The following is a 15222-nucleotide window of genomic DNA, read 5'->3' as shown; positions in this document are numbered from 1 at the left end:
AGTTTCTGGTCTCTTGATCCAGATTCAGAGTGGGGGACAAATCTGAGTAATCCCCATTCCACTGACTCAGCATGCACAATTGCAGCGGTCTGAGATGTAGGCGTGCAAAGGGAACTATGTCCATTGCTGCTACCATTAAGCCGATCACCTCCATGCATTGAGCTACTGACGGGAGTTGAATGGAATGAAGGACACGGCATGCATTTAGAAGCTTTGTTAATCTGTCTTCTGTCAGATAAATCTTCATTTCTACAGAATCTATAAGAGTCCCCAAGAATGGAACTCTTGTGAGAGGAAAGAGAGAACTCTTCTTTTCGTTCACTTTCCATCCATGCGACCTTAGAAATGCCAGAACTAACTCTGTATGAGACTTGGCAGTTTGAAAGCTTAAAGCTTGTATCAGAATGTCGTCTAGGTACGGAGCTACCGAAATTCCTCGCGGTCTTAGTACCGCCAGAAGGGCACCCAGAACCTTTGTAAAGATTCTTGGAGCCGTAGCCAATCCGAATGGAAGGGCTACGAACTGGTAATGCCTGTTTAAGAAGGCAAACCTTAGATACCGGTAATGATCCTTGTGAATCGGTATGTGAAGGTAAGCATCCTTTAAATCCACTGTGGTCATGTACTGACCCTCTTGGATCATGGGTAAGATTGTCCGAATAGTTTCCATTTTGAACGATGGAACTCTTAGGAATTTGTTTAGGATCTTTAAATCCAAGATTGGCCTGAAAGTTCCCTCTTTTTTGGGAACCACAAACAGGTTTGAGTAAAACCCTTGTCCTTGTTCCGACCGCGGAACCGGATGGATCACTCCCATTAATAATAGATCTTGTACACAGCGTAGAAACGCGTCCTTCTTTATTTGGTTTGTTGACAACCTTGACAGATGAAATCTCCCTCTTGGGGGAGAGAATTTGAAGTCTAGAAGGTATCCCTGAGATATGATCTCTAGCGCCCAGGGATCCTGGACATCTCTTGCCCAAGCCTGGGCGAAGAGAGAGAGTCTGCCCCCCACTAGATCCGGTCCCGGATCGGGGGCCCTCGGTTCATGCTGTCTTTGAGGCAGCAGCAGGTTTACTGGCCTGCTTGCCCTTGTTCCAGGACTGGTTAGGCTTCCAGCCTTGTCTGTAACGAGCAACAGCTCCTCCCTGTTTTGGTGCAGTGGAAGTTGGCGCTGCTCCTGCTTTGAAATTCCGAAAAGGACGAAAATTAGACTGTCTAGCCTTAGCTTTGGCTTTGTCTTGAGGTAGAGCGTGGCCCTTACCTCCTGTAATGTCAGCAATAATTTCTTTCAAACCGGGCCCAAATAAAGTTTGCCCCTTGAAAGGTATATTAAGTAATTTGGACTTAGAAGTTACATCAGCCGACCAGGATTTTAGCCACAGCGCCCTGCGTGCCTGAATGGCGAATCCTGAATTCTTAGCCGTAAGTTTGGTTAAATGTACTACGGCCTCCGAAATGAATGAATTAGCTAGTTTAAGGACTCTAAGCCTGTCCGTAATGTCGTCCAGCGTAGCTGAACTAAGGTTCTCTTCTAGAGACTCAATCCAAAATGCTGCCGCAGCCGTGATCGGCGCGATGCATGCAAGGGGTTGTAATATAAAACCTTGTTGAACAAACATTTTCTTAAGGTAACCCTCTAATTTTTTATCCATAGGATCTGAAAAAGCACAGCTATCCTCCACCGGGATAGTGGTACGCTTAGCTAAAGTAGAAACTGCTCCCTCCACCTTAGGGACCGTTTGCCATAAGTCCCGTGTGGTGGCGTCTATTGGAAACATCTTTCTAAATATTGGAGGGGGTGAGAACGGCACACCGGGTCTATCCCACTCCTTAGTAACAATTTCAGTTAATCTCTTAGGTATAGGAAAAACGTCAGTACTCGCCGGTACCGCAAAGTATTTATCCAACCTACACATTTTCTCTGGTATTGCAACAGCGTTACAATCGTTGAGAGCTGCTAAGACCTCCCCTAGTAATACACGGAGGTTTTCCAATTTAAATTTAAAATTTGAAATATCTGAATCCAATCTGTTTGGATCAGAACCGTCACCTACAGAATGAAGCTCTCCGTCCTCATGCTCTGCAAGCTGTGACGCAGTATCAGACATGGCCCTAGAATTATCAGCGCACTCTGTTCTCACCCCAGAGTGATCACGCTTGCCTCTTAGTTCTGGTAATTTAGCCAAAACTTCAGTCATAACAGTAGCCATATCTTGTAATGTTATCTGTAATGGCTGCCCAGATGTACTAGGCGCCATAATATCACGCACCTCCCGGGCGGGAGATGCAGGTACTGACACGTGAGGCGAGTTAGTCGGCATAACTCTCCCCTCGCTGTTTGGTGAAATTTGTTCAATTTGTACAGATTGGCTTTTATTTAAGGTAGCATCAATACAGTTAGTACATAAATTTCTATTGGGCTCCACCTTGGCATTGGAACAAATGACACAGGTATCTTCCTCTGAATCAGACATGTTTAACACACTAGCAATAAACATGCAACTCGGTTACAATTTTATTTAATAAAAACGTACTGTGCCTCAGAAGCACTAAACGATTAAATGACAGTTGAAATAATGAACTGAAAAACAGTTATAGCATCACTCTTAACAAACAACACAACTTTTTAGCAAAGGTTTGTTCCCATTAGTAAAATAACACTAATTAAATTTTAAACATAAAAATTACAGAGCAACGTTTTAAATCACAGTCACTATATAAGTCTCACAGCTCTGCTGAGAGAATCTACCTCCCTTCAAAGAAGTTTGAAGACCCCTGAGTTCTGTTAGAGATGAACCGGATCATGCAGAAAAACTGACTGGAAATTTTTGATGCGTAGCAAAGAGCGCCAAAAACGGCCCCTCCCTCTCACACACAGCAGTGAGAGAGAAACGAAACTGTCATAATTAACACAAGCAAACTGCCAAGTGGAAAAATAATGCCCAAATACTTATTCACTCAGTACCTCATTAATGCAAACGATTCTACATTCCAGCAAAAACGTTTAACATGAAAAATACCTAATAAAAGGTTTAATGTACTTTTACAGAGTAATTCCGGTGAAATACCATCCCCAGAATACTAAAGTGTAGAGTATACATACATGTTCATTATAACGGTATGGCAGGATTTTTTCATCAATTCCATTCAGAAAATAAAAACTGCTACATACCTCAATGCAGATTCAACTGCCCGCTGTCCCCTGATCTGAAGTTTTTACCTCCCTCAGATGGCCGAGAAACAGCAATATGATCTTAACTACTCCGGTTAAAATCATAAGAAAAACTCTGGTAGATTCTTCTTCAAACTCTGCCAGAGAGGTAATAACACGCTCCGGTGCTATTGTAAAATAACAAACTTTTGATTGAAGTTCTAAAAACTAAGTATAATCACCATAGTCCTCTCACACCTCCTATCTAGTCTTTGGGTGCAAGAGAATGACTGGAGGTGACGTAGAGGGGAGGAGCTATGTAGCAGCTCTGCTGGGTGAATCCTCTTGCACTTCCTGTAGGGGAGCAGATAATATCCCAGAAGTAATGATGACCCGTGGACTGATCACACATAACAGAAGAAAAGGAGGTTTGGGGGTTCCCAATTTGCCCTGCTACAAATCAGCCATATATCTGGGCAGGGTGGTGGACTGGTGTAGACTGGGTAAACACTCATATAAAAAAATAGTTCACCTGGAGTCACAGTTGTTGAATGTCCCACAAATGGGAGGAATGTGCTGGGCTCCACTAATCCCTGCGGCAGTTTTAAATACAGGAAAGCCTTACATAATTTTTAGGGAAACATGGTCAGCTTGGATAACACATAGAAACAAATGTACTAATATATCTATGCCACACTCCCCACTGACAACACTGTGGTGCAATGGAGAGTTGAAAGAGAGCAGATCGGGGATTAGGGGGGTATCCAGAGCTGTAAATGATTTCAATGATCTGATTCCAATCCACAATATAATAGAACAAGGTCAATTGTTAAATAGACAAGTATTACAGGATCAGGGATTAGATTATTACTCAATATGGTTCACTTTCCATCAGACGAGACATTATATACTTACACACAAAAATAAGAAGATTTTTTTACGCCCATTAACCGCTTTTGAGGCACTATGTCATGGCTCCACACCTGCAACAAAAGGTATAATGTCTCCATATACAAATATCTTCTGGAATCACATCTTCCACCTTGGCCCACTTATGTGCAGAAATGGGAGAAAGAGATGGATATGCAAATAACTCCTAAACAGTGGAAACAGTGGTTCTCCTATACGGCTATATCCTCGCACTTATCCTCCTATATGGAAATTAATATAAAAATTCTTACGAGGTGGTATTTAACCCCCAACAGATTAAAGTATATGTTTAAGTCAGCGAGTGATAGATGCTGGAGGGGATGCGGTCAGGAAGGTACCATGTTTCATATCTGGTGGGAGTGTGTCCACCTTTGTCCATTCTGGAAAGATATATATATAGAAATCGGAAAGATAATAGGCCTCACTTTAGAGTTGTCTCCAACACTCTCTATTTTTAATGATCTCTCCACTATACCATGCAAGATGCGACATACTATAACTCAGATGTTGCCAAAAAAATGATTCCTAAATACTTGAAATCCATACAAATTCCAACATTGGAAAGCTGGGTGAAACAAGTGGAAAATACAATCAAAATGGAGAGGAATTTTTATTTTTCTACAGGGAGATTAAATGTATATTATGATGTTGTTTTCCTGTGGGAACAGTACAAATTCGCTAAAGCAAAGTGAGTGTTAGGGAGGCTAGGTGTCCCAAAATAGGTCAAATTAGCTCATACCAAATCTCACCATTTAATTTCACAAATGATAGTAGATAGTACAGGTTGAGCTCTTTTATATATATATTACTATCAAAGGAAACACTTGATATAGGTTAAAGCATATACCTGGGCTGTATGGTTATATTGTTATATTGATGTACTAGTATCTTTAATTATATGTCTACACACATATTATCCATGGGCTAAGTTTTGATATATTGTTTTTATTCTTTTGTTAAAGCTGTTCTACATTTATGTTAATTTTGATTAGCGAAAGATTTCGCAGTGAGTTTGTCTTTTGTTTTTGTCTGGTTGGCATTAGCACTAAGGAGGTCAAAGTGTACTGGACATTTGAATAGCATAGACCTCCTTTAGTTAAAAGCAGCATATAGACCAACATACATGACTTATATCAGAAGCCACCCACATCTCAAGGACTCGAGAAAGAATGTTACATTTTAATAGCTGTTGTAGACTGATATACGATATTGGACTTGCTGTTGATAATACCACTGTATGCTAAATAAAGAAATAATTTTTAAAAAAAATAATGAATTCCTCTAAGGTCTCTGTCTATAACTAAAATCACTCTTCTAAAAGAGACCCTCATGGAAATCAGCTTTTAGTGCCCCCTCATTCTAGTTAGCCTCTGAGGCTAAAGTACTGAATTTCATAGCATATTGTTCTGCAGGTCAGTTTCCCTAGCATAATATAAATGAGATTCATCTTGCAGCTGCTCTTACAGGAAGGTCAAGACAGTTTAAAAAAAAAAAAGAGAAAAAGGTTTCATAATTATCCAAAATTGCAGAGTTGTTTTATAAAGGGGGACACCTTTGATTATTATTTGTCTCTAAGAAGTTATAGAATAGTTCAACTTGGCTTGTAAAGAAGAAAAAACTGTGTAATTGATTCCTGAAATGTAATTAACATTGATTTATAAATTTCTGTCATTATGCAGCATCATCTTCAAACTTCTTTGGAGCAGCAGGAGACTCATCATCCACAGCCACAGAAGAGACAGACACTGGTACAGACTGAAAGTAAGAGGTAGTAGTGGGATTAGCTGTAGCTGTTGCAGCGAGAGTGGCAAGCCGATTAGTTATGGTCTCCAGTTTTTTATTGTTTGTTACTTCAAATTAAAGGCCCCAAGCAAGACACCATGATGAGTCACAGCATTAGAAAGCTCAGCAGGATCCATTGTTAGATTATACTTTCACAGAAAACACAGAGTCAACCCCCTTAGACTGAGTATATATCACTATCACAAGCAAAGTTTAAAGTGAAGGTAAACTTTGATGAATGAAAGCCAGGCATGGCCTCTGGCAATGACTTCCCTGGGGGGAAAGCCGTGATTGGAGGAAGCCGGATAAGTCATTGCTGACGTGTGAAGAGAGGATCTCCGGGTAGGGGAAGCTGCTCTGGCTGTGAAAAGAAGAAAGGTAAGTTTTTAAATAAAATGGCTGCTTTCTAAACTTTGATGAATGAAAGTACCCCTGTTTGTAATAGTATTTTCAAAAGCCGAGCTTTCATTCAACAAAGTTTACCTTTACTTTAACATCAATAGAACCAAGCAGTACCAGGTGTGATCCAGAAAAGTAGTCAATTCAAGCCAAGTTCAATATCAGGATAAGTAGAATCAGAAAGCTAAAGATCAAAACAATTCAGCAGAAATCAGACAGGAAACAAAAAGGTGTGAAAAGCAACTACATGAAAAAATGATTCAGCAACCCACAGCATGAAACTATAATGCATTGCTGAACCCAGCATTGAAAAAAGATGCAAGTGGCTAAAGTAAGGAAACCACATGACAGTAGTAGCACAAACACTTGCATAAACTTCCTTAAAATTAATAGTGGGATGCACAAACTATGTAAGTGCAATTAGTGCTATGTGTGGTGTGAAGGAAGTTGTGGTATAAATTAATTAACTGTGGGGAGGGTAAGGGTCATAAGTGCTGTGTGTAGTAGACAGATGTGGTTAGGGTTAAAGAGGAATTAAACTCTTTGAGAGGGTAAAGTATGATGACTTTGTAATATACTTTCATTATTAATTTTGGCCCATTTTACTGTAATTTAAATTAAAAATGTGGGTTTCCCAAATAAAAAATTGGGAGTGTCCCTAATTGGCCGTGACAGTAATCATGAGATAAAGAACTGCAAAACAGTGTAAGCTTTGCTAACAAAATAATCATGGCTAGGCAGCAACAGGCACGGATTGGATCCTTCAAATAAGACAAATGATGGGAAGTGATTAGCTACTGAAAAATACAAATAACAAAATATAATACACATATTATATTTATATAAAATATATACAAATGGAATGTTAAAAGTAAGTGCATGAGCAAAAGACTCAGGTGAGCTAACTTCAGGACTTTGAATATCAATATTGTGCTAACTCCCTCTCCCCTTAGACTTCAATGGGGTGCACTAAAGAAAGGCTTGTCTATTTATGGCTCACACGTTAACTCGACACTGAACTAGATAAATTGTACAAAAGCCTAAGGTGTGTTAGGAATATTACAAATAACTATGTTCTTCACTTAGAAGAAGTTATTATTTTTCAATATATATTTCTTTATATAAATTAATAATATTTGTAAAATATATATATATATATATATATATATATATATATATATATATATATATATATATATATATATATATATATATATATATATATTAATAAAATACTGAAGATCAAGAAAAATAGAATAAAGGTTAAAGTGTTAGAGAAGAAAAAGGATTCCTTAGCCAGCACATCTCATATAATACTCCATAAAATAATATCAGGCTAAGAGCATCCAGTAATCAAAAGGAACCAGACAAACACCAAAAAATCAGAATGCACTAGGTCAATCACAATGAAGTGAACCATTTATTGACTATATAAATATAACTATAACAACCACAATATTTATAAAAACATGAACCATGGCCATGGTAATAAAATTCAACAGCGGACCAAAAATGCTAAATCAGTCATGATTACACATATTAAACTCATGAAAAAAAGACTGCATAATATAGCAATAATGAATCATTAAGATTAGGTCAGCCCTTCAGCAATGTTAGAGTATAGTAAATATTAGCTGTGTAATGTTAGATGGTCAATGCATAGATTGAAACAATGAATTGTAGTAACAAATTGTAGTGTGCCATTCAAGCAAACAAAACTGCAGAAATACTCACTGGCCTCTTTATTAGGTACACCTGTTCAACTGCTTGGTGACACAAATTGCTAATCAGCCAATCACATGGCAGCAACTCAATGTATTTAGGCATCTAGACGTGGTAAAGACAACTTGCTGAAGTTCAAACAGAGCATCAGAATGGGGAAGAAAGGGGATTTAAGTGACTTTGAACATGGCATGGTTGTTGGTGTTGGTTTGAGTATTTAAAAAACTACTGATCTACTGGGATTTTCATGCACAACCATCTCTAGGGTTTACAGAGAATGGTTCAAAAAAGAGAAAATTTCCAGTGAGCGGCAGTTGTGTGGACGACAATGCCTTGTTGATGTCAGAGGTCAGAGGAGAATGGGCATACTGGTGCGAGATAATAGAAAGGCAACAGTAAGTCAAATAACCACTCGTTACAACCAAGGTATGCAGAATACCATCTCTGAACACACAACATGTTGAACCTTGAAGCAGATGGGCTACAGCAGCAGAAGACCACACCAGGTGCCACTACTGTTGGAGATAGATATATTCTGTAGACATAGGGGGTCCAACCCGATACTAGCAAGGTGTACCTAATAAAGTGGCCGGTGAGTGTGTATATATATGTATATATATATATTACCAAAAGGTTAATCAAACCTGCTCATAGAAAAACCCAAATTTATTATCAAAGACGGAAAAACCTGGGACTTCAAAATTAATATGTCCCAGGGTGCATCGGAGGATTCAGTCATAAGAATGAATCCCTTAAAAAAGAGAGAAAAAAAGAAGAGAGAAACAGAGAGAAAAAATAAAGGATTCCTTAGCTAGCACTATCCATATAAACCTATAATATCTCAACAGATGTTCCACATGCATGAAGGTACCTAATCACTCCAAAAACAAAAATAGTGAATTCATGATCTAATACAATCTATAAATGTATTCACTACACATGTCTAAAACAAAAACAACAACAAAATGATATGCTCCACCTTAAATAGTTAAAAACATATACCAATGGCCATGGTAGAGGAAGATATGCAATAAAAAAGATGTCTTATTGGGTTAATTTAAGAGAGAAATAATTGTGAAATATCTAATCTCTCTAATACCACTAGTCAATGGTATATATAGATATATATATATAGATATATAGATATATATTGTATCTGTGTTGTATTCATTTGGACTTTCATTTGAATGCAACCAATAACTTTCAGCTTGTAATATCAGCAAAATCTAGTGCGGTTACAATATCCATTGCAAGTAATGGGTCCGCTAGAGCGATGATGGCCGCACTAAACTTTTTCTGGTAAATCTGATTTACCGTGCACTTGCAATATCAAGTTGCACACTAATTTCAGCGTGGTCCAGCAATTTTACTTATCGAGTCTCACTCTAGCATTAGCGTGTCACTTGTAATCTGGGCCATAGTATTTCAAGTCAATATCTGAAATCTTCAATAGAGGGAAGAATCTCATTCTCATGATAACCCCATACAGATTCAACATAAGCCTTGTAGGAAGATAGCTCTATTACTTATGCTATACCATAAAGATGAAAAATATTATAATGGGTTAAAAAACCTATTTTGATGTCATAAGGTCATAAGGGTTTTCTAGAGAGAAATGGTTAAGATCAAATTCATCACAGGCAAGAAGGTTTAGTGTAAAAGTGCGTTAATATGCACCATGTTTCCCAGTTAAAAATACTGGGCTAGACTACAACTGGAGCGCAAACATATTATTGTTATTGAGTGTTAACTCTGCCAAAGTTAAATCAATAGCACTCTTATACTTGTACTCATATTACAAGTTTAAATTAAAAAGTTATTGCTCAAGTGAAAACCTCAGGCACGCTAACATCTGGAGGTTGAATAGCGTGGCTATAATAAATTCCCCTCGCCATAGCCTTCTACGGGGTGTGCAACAAAACCCTAAGCTAACCTGAAGGTGCGCTAAGCCAAATGCACTAAAGCTGAAGGCATGTTACAAAATATTAAATACTTTATTTTAATATGTTTTACATGTATTTTCTTATACTTTTATTCTAACCCTAACTCTTAAAGGGACATGAAATCCAAAATTGTTCTTTCATGATTCAGATAGAGAATACAATTTTAAACAACTTTCCAATCTACTTCTATTATTTAATTTGCTTCTTTCTCTTGTTATCATTTGCTGAAATGTTTATCTAGGCAAGTTCATGTGCAGCAGAGAACCTAGGTTCTAGCTGTTGATTGGTGGCTGCATATATAAACTGATTGTCATTGGCTCACCCATGTGTTCAGTTAGAAACCAGTAGTGCATTGCTGCTCCTTCAACAAATGATACCAAGAGAATAAAACAGATTAGATAATAGAAGTAAATTAGAAAGTTGTTTAAAATTTTATTCTCTATCTGAATCATGAAAGAATTTTTTTTGGGTTTCATGTTCTTTTAAGGTCATGTGCAATGCACAATTCCAAACTAATAATATGAACGATGCTTAAAACAGTTGTGCTATCTATTAAATCATAGGGCGAACTAAACATTTACTCATAATTCTGTTTTAGCCTGGACTTGTATTACCAGAGTATGCACTATTCTTAGCACAGACCTGGAATATTGACAGCGTACCCTGTACTATCAATAGCACTCCACTTGTAATCTAGTCCATTGTTTCTTAAGGCATCAGGTAGTGGTTAGTTATTGAAAAATTATTGAAGCAATCATTTTTTAAGGCATTCACAAATTCATAAAAACAAAATAATCTATCTAGTATGTTAATCAATGTTACATTGACTGGAGTCAATTGCAATCCATGGCACCCCCATTTTTACTTCCATATTACAAGCAAATGGCTTGTGTGATTAAAGTCCTTCGCCTCATATACTTCTACATATGTACAAATAAATACACTTACTTACACACACATATTCATACATACATATAAATCCACACACACACATATATTATATATTCCCACTTTTGATCCCTTCCCCATCCAATACCATATCCCTTGAAATCCAAGTTATTAATAATAAACATATATATTACATTTAATATTTATATATGTTTGTGTAAATACACTTTACTTCAGGTCTCCAGGCGTATTACATTTTTCAGTACTACTTTGTGTTACCTTCACGCCAGTTGCAGATCTATGGGGGTGCTGCGGGTTCTATACACCCCCAAATGCATGTGTAGCACACCTGTTGAGCTGCAAAAGGCAGCTCATGTTCTGCAAAGGGGTTCCATATATTATGTGTGCTGTGACTTTTTGCCCACCTATGTTAACTCATCACTTGTCACGCTAACTATTGAAAGTATAGAGCGCACTAAAAAAAAGTCAGACACACTAACATTCTCTGGTAAAACAATTTTATCATTGACTTGTGCTACCAGATTGGCTGCTACCCTTAGAGCAGGGGCACAATGTGGACAGAGCATCCTGTGCTATACATGATATAATTACATGATATAATTTACACTTCCAAAATGATACAAATGGGCAAATTGAGCCTCAACATTAAATAGTTTTAATTGTTATTTTGCATAGTGACACTATTTATGGCCATTTGTGGTCTATTTTTTTTTTTAAAAAGCTGTCAATAACATTTCATAGACTGAGAATGCAGAACACATATTGTATTGCTAAAATGTCTGTTTTTGTCACATAAATAGGATATATAAATATAGCATTATTTTTATGCATCTGATTAAGCACAAAGTTTTATCAATCTCTCTAATACCAAATAAAAAATTTCATCAGTAGATAAGAATTATATGATAAATATAGGATAGTATAACATTACAAATTATTTTATTATATATTTTGAAAACTTTTTTTCAATCAATTCATTTTCAGTTAATCCAATTCTTTCTTTTAACACACAGCTAATTAATTTGTTTTCTCACGTATAAACAATACAGGTAACAAATTAACAGGTTTTATAATTTCTGGATTTATTTTCTAAAAGTATAAATCCTAGAGAACTCAATGAATTCAAGCAACAAAATAATTAACGTATTCTTTCTAAAATCAGTGTTTTATCATTTATCACAAAAACATTAAAATACATATATTTTGTTCATAAGTTCCATAACATGAGGCATATAAGTAGTTTTACCAGAATGAGGCAAAATACCACTTTTATTCCAGAGCTTTGTACCTCCCTACACAGAACCTTCTCACTTCAGCTATTGGTTTGCTTCCACATGAATGTGAAACTTTGAAGTGGGGGAGTTAACTCTGTACATGATCTGATTGAAAGATTGCATTTTTATCAAACAAAGAAGGTGTTATATGTCCTTTAAGCCAGTTAAAGGGATAGGAAAGTCAAAATTAAACATGCTTGATTCAGAAAGAGCATGTCATTTTAAGACATGTTTAAAATCACTTCTATTTTCAAATGTGATTTGTTCTTTTGGTATCCCTTGCTGAATAAGAATGCTCACATATCCTACATCAGCGAAAGCTAGCTGCTGATTGGTGCCTGCACACATTTGTCTCTTGTGATTAGCTAACTAGATGTGTTCAGCTTGATGTCAGAAGTGCAATGCTGTTCCTTCAGCAAAGGATAACAAGAGAATGAAGCAAATTTGATAATAGAAGTAAATTGGAAAGTTGTTTAGAATTGTATGTTCTATCCAAATCATGGAATAAAATGTTGGGGTTTTCTGTCCCTTTAAGTTTCCTTTTTTTATCTGAGAGATTACATCAACATGAGCTACAACTCCAAACCTGCCACTGAACTTTGACAGGAATTGACTTTATTAAGCAACAAATTCTTAATAATAAGCCTTATGAATAATAATAAACAAAGCAAAAAAATGTGGTTATCTGTTTAGCAATACGAGTATTGCTAAACAGATAACCACGTTTTTTTTTGCTTTGACCAGCCAGACCACTCCTTGTAATGCCTCTGGTATTATATAAAACCCAGTGAGCATTTCTCTGTTAGATACAACAATGTCAAAGATTGACAACCTGTGTTCTTGGTACCAGCTTTTATTGCAAAGTCCATCATGCAATTAGTCAACCAGCTTTATGCTCATTTTAGCACCATTTCAAAAAGTTTATCCTCCTCCTCAGTAAACATTTTTTTCTAAGACTTTAACAAAGTGTCTACTTTAAGGACACCATTAATAATTTGCACTTATATTACATCTATTATCTCATTAAAACAAATAAAAGAAATACGTACAATACATCTCTTCAACAGAGACAAAAATATAGCTATATTATACATATAACTTATTACAACTTTCATGCATTCTTACAGTAACTGTAAACCATAAGTTCCTAAAATAAGAACAAGTGTCTGTAAAAATAAAATAAGAGACTTTTGAAAATAGCGCTCTTATTAGGAGTTGAAAGTAAACCTCTCCACCCCTGCTCTCTCTCCCTCTGTCCTTTCTCATGTCAGCGACTGCTTTTCTGGTATTTCTTCCTGGATGGTCTCTTACCACCTAAAGATTAACATGTCCAAGACTGAGCTCCTTCTTATCCCCCCCTCAAGCTCTACGCCAACTTGTGACTTCTCTAGCCCTGTTGACGGCATCACCATTTCCCCATCGCCCCAAGTCCGCTGCCTCAGAGTTATACTTGACTTAAATCTATCCTTCGTCCATCATATCCAATCGCTTTCTACATCCTGCAGCAACCATCTACGCAATATTTCCAAGATTCAACCTTTTCTGTGCACTAAAACACCACAAAGCAAATAATCCACTTCCTTGTTATTTCCCAACTTGACTACTGCAATAACCTACTTACTGGCCTTCCTCTTTCCCACCTCTCCCCCCTTCAATCCATCCTAAATGCCTCTGCCAGGCTGATCCACCTTTCCCGTTGCTTTGTATCTGCTGCACCTCTCTGTGAGTCCCTTCATTGGCTCCCCATTCATAGCAGAATTAAATTCAAAATTCTCACCCTTGCATACAAAGCACTCACCAACACCGCTCCCCTCTACCTATCAACTCTAATCAACAAGTATACTCCAGCCCGCCCACTAAGATCCAACAATGACCTGCTCCTTGCATCTGAGACTATCACCTCTTCTCATGCTAGACTGCAGGACTTCTGTCATGCAGCACCTACCCTCTGGAACACTCTCCCTTGTGCTGTCAGGCTTTGCCCTAATCTTTTTTCCTTTACATGCTATCTGAATACTTTTGTGTTCAGAGAAGCCTACCACCCAACTCAATAATATTTCTCTTACCTAACAACATTTCCCTCATCTAACTCTGCATTAGCAACTTTCTCAATCTTGAAGTACTCACCTCCTGTTTCTCAACCTCCTACTCTTCTAGATTGTAAGTTCCCACGGGAATAGGGCCCTCAATTCCTCCTGTATGTGTTTGTACATTTTGTCCTGTCTCTTACAAGTTTTACATTGTTTTATTTAAATGAACTGTATCCATGGACAGTGCTGCAGAATAGGATGGCACTTCATAAAAAAAGTATAATAAATAAAATAATAATAAACGCTTCGCTTGAGTGCAATTGAATTTAACAAGCGCCGGGTTAGCATGACTTCATAGCTCTGGTTAACTGTTACGTGACAGTTGCACAAAAAACATAAAAAATACATTAAACAGTACAATTACACTCATAATAATGCTGTCTGATAAAAATTATTATTATTTTTTCTAAATAAAGTTTTTTTTTATTGAAGAAATCAAGTAAAGGCATGGTTACAGAAAGCACAGTCACAGACTCGATATAACAAAGTCCAATGAACGATACACATGCTATAATATATCAAGACATAAAAAATAACAAAAAATGCAAATAACATAAGTATTTTCAATTGGATGTAACCTGTTAGGGCTCATTTTCTATGCACACAATGAAGCATTTAGTTGACGGGGAAATACAATGGTATAGGTGTATACAGATGAAAGACTCAGTGGTGGGACATGGTAAAAGGTTTAAAGAAATGATGAGGGAAGGAAGGAGAAAGGGAAGAGAGAGAAAAAAAAGGGGGGAAGTATAAAAATTATTTTTAGAAAATTGCATTAAAAAGTTATAAGCTCTCAAAGATAGGAGGCATCTAGTGTTAGAAAACAAAGGCCTGCAAAGGGCTTTAACATAGAGAAACATACATACACATGTCTAAATATGTATATGAATGTATATATAGATATATAAGTATAGATGTGTGTAAATATGTATTTATGATTTTATTAGTTTTACTGTATATTTAATGTAATATTTCACATTTCATAGTTCTTCACTTACAGGATCCTTTTTATTGTAAAT

At 36.8% G+C, this 15222-nt stretch overlaps 1 long non-coding RNA gene across 1 annotated transcript in view; it reads left to right on the top strand.

Moving 5' to 3' along the window:
• The window catches only part of LOC128655455 (uncharacterized), a 139351-nt gene that overhangs the window by 84637 nt on the left and 39492 nt on the right, over positions 1-15222 (top strand). Inside the window, exon 2 of the long non-coding RNA XR_008401805.1 lies at positions 5764-5845. This is a non-coding gene — a long non-coding RNA (uncharacterized LOC128655455). The remainder of the gene's footprint in view (positions 1-5763; positions 5846-15222) is intronic.

The sequence above is a fragment of the Bombina bombina genome, chromosome 4, assembly GCF_027579735.1.
Source record: "Bombina bombina isolate aBomBom1 chromosome 4, aBomBom1.pri, whole genome shotgun sequence".
NCBI lineage: Eukaryota > Metazoa > Chordata > Amphibia > Anura > Bombinatoridae > Bombina > Bombina bombina.
The sequence above is the reverse complement of the archived record's forward strand: the minus strand, read 5'-3'. Positions and strand labels throughout refer to the sequence as shown.